This window comes from Mus caroli, chromosome 15 (genome assembly GCF_900094665.2).
Source record: "Mus caroli chromosome 15, CAROLI_EIJ_v1.1, whole genome shotgun sequence".
In the NCBI taxonomy this organism is placed as follows: domain Eukaryota; kingdom Metazoa; phylum Chordata; class Mammalia; order Rodentia; family Muridae; genus Mus; species Mus caroli.
Genome location: NC_034584.1, coordinates 16,238,813 through 16,240,939, shown reverse-complemented (window position 1 = coordinate 16,240,939; position 2,127 = coordinate 16,238,813).

Here is a 2,127-nt window from a genome sequence, read left to right as displayed (position 1 = left end):
TGACAATTAAGTTAGCAGAACGAGACAGACTTACAAAGTAAGCTAAACACAGTCATATGTATGGTTTTGAGGCACTAAGTTACCTAACTTTGTACGTATTTAAAACCGACCAATTAGAGATTTATTGCTACCTTGTTGGGCTTCCTGTAAAAATTTTCCTAAATTCTAGTTACTATCCCTCATGTTTTTGCTTCTGTTAAATATTTGTGATGTTTAATCTAACTTTTAAAAAACAGTCATTACTATTTCAAAAAACAGAACCTGGTATTGAGATATAAATATGTTGCTGAAGCTATTATGACTTAAATATTTACAATGTATTCTATTCAAATTTTGTTCTTGAATAAAAATTCTAAGCTATAAAAAAATATTTTCACTAAGTCCACATCTGACATAGGGCTAATACTAAGAGTATGTAAATAACTAAATAAAGTAGATATCAACACACCAAATAATACATTTGATAGTGAGCTACTGATCTAAACACTTAATTATCAGTAGGCAAATCACATATGACTGGGAAATATTTAAGAAATGTTTAACATCCTTTATCATCAGCAGAATGCAAATCAAAAGTATTTTGAGATCCCAACCTCGACCTGTCACAATGGCCAAGTTCAAAAAACACAAGTGACAGCTCATGCTCGTGAGGATGTGGAGCAAGGAGGGCAGGTCTCTATTGCAAGTGGGCATAGAACCAAAAACAAACAAACAAACAAACAAACTAAGCCGGGCGTGGTGGCGCACGCCTTTAATCCCAGCACTCGGGAGGCAGAGGCAGGCGGATTTCTGAGTTCGAGGCCAGCCTGTTCTACAAAGTGAGTTCCAGGACAGCCAGGGCTACACAGAGAAACCCTGTCTCGAAAAACCAAAAACAAACAAACAAGCAAGTGGGCATAGAAAACTTGTACATCCACTATGGAAATCTGTAATGCAGATCCACAGAAAATTCAGAATCAATCTATCTCAATACCTAGCTATATCACTCCCAGTCATGCACCTAAAGGAAGCTCCATTTTATCACATGGATACTGCCACAACTCTGTTCAGAACCAACTTTATTCATAATAGCCAGAAGCCTAGATTTCTCTCAACTGAAAACTGGAAAAAGAAAATGTGATACATTTACACAATGGAATACTACTCAGTCATTGTAAAAAAAAAATAGCATCACAAAATTTATAGGCAAATGAATGGATTAGAAAAAAAATCATGCCCAGATGCAGAAACACAAACATCATATAAATTCACTTATAAGTGGATATTAATTACAAAGTAAAAACATAATCATAATGTAATCTTGAGACCTAGAAAAGCCAAGTAACAAGTAGAACTCAGAGGGGATGCATGGATATTCTGGAAAGGGGAATCAGAGTAGATTTTGCAGGTGAATGGTGGGCTGATGGGGATGGGAACAAGAGAGATAAAGCCCATGGAGGGGGTGGGATGGAGGCAGTACTGGGAGAGGGAACTGAAATTTAGGTACATTTTGGGGGTTGATGTGGAAATCTAGTACAGTGGAGATTCCCTGGAATCTATGAGGGTGACCCTATCAAGGATCCCTAGTAATTGGCTATAAGAAGCCTGAACGGGCCATCTGTTTTTGTAATCCAGCATATTTCCAGTGGTAGGATGGGGATACCAACCCAGCCATAAAATCTTCAATCTACAAATTCTCCTACCTAAAAGATGTTCTGGTGTAATGGTGGCCAGAACTTATGAGAGTGAAAAATCCATGACTGCTATAACTGTGGGCAGATGACACAAGAAGGACATACTAGACCCTGCCTGGGTGGTCAGGAACCAGAGGCTGGATACATAGGGCAGCATTGAACAGGACTGGCAAAACAGACAGACAGACAGACAGACAAATGAAATTATTTCTAATGATATACTGTGGTACTTCTAGTTCAGTGCCTAGCCCAGTTGTCATCAGAGAAAATTTCTCTGGCAGCTGATGGGAACAGATGTAGAAATACTACACCCACACTTTTCCCTGATGTCAGGGAACCTGTAAGAATGGGTGGGGAGAGGGCCGGGCGGTGGTGGCGCACGCCTTTAATCCCAGCACTTGGGAGGCAGAGGCAGGCGGATTTCTGAGTTCGAGGCCAGCCTGGTCTACAAAGT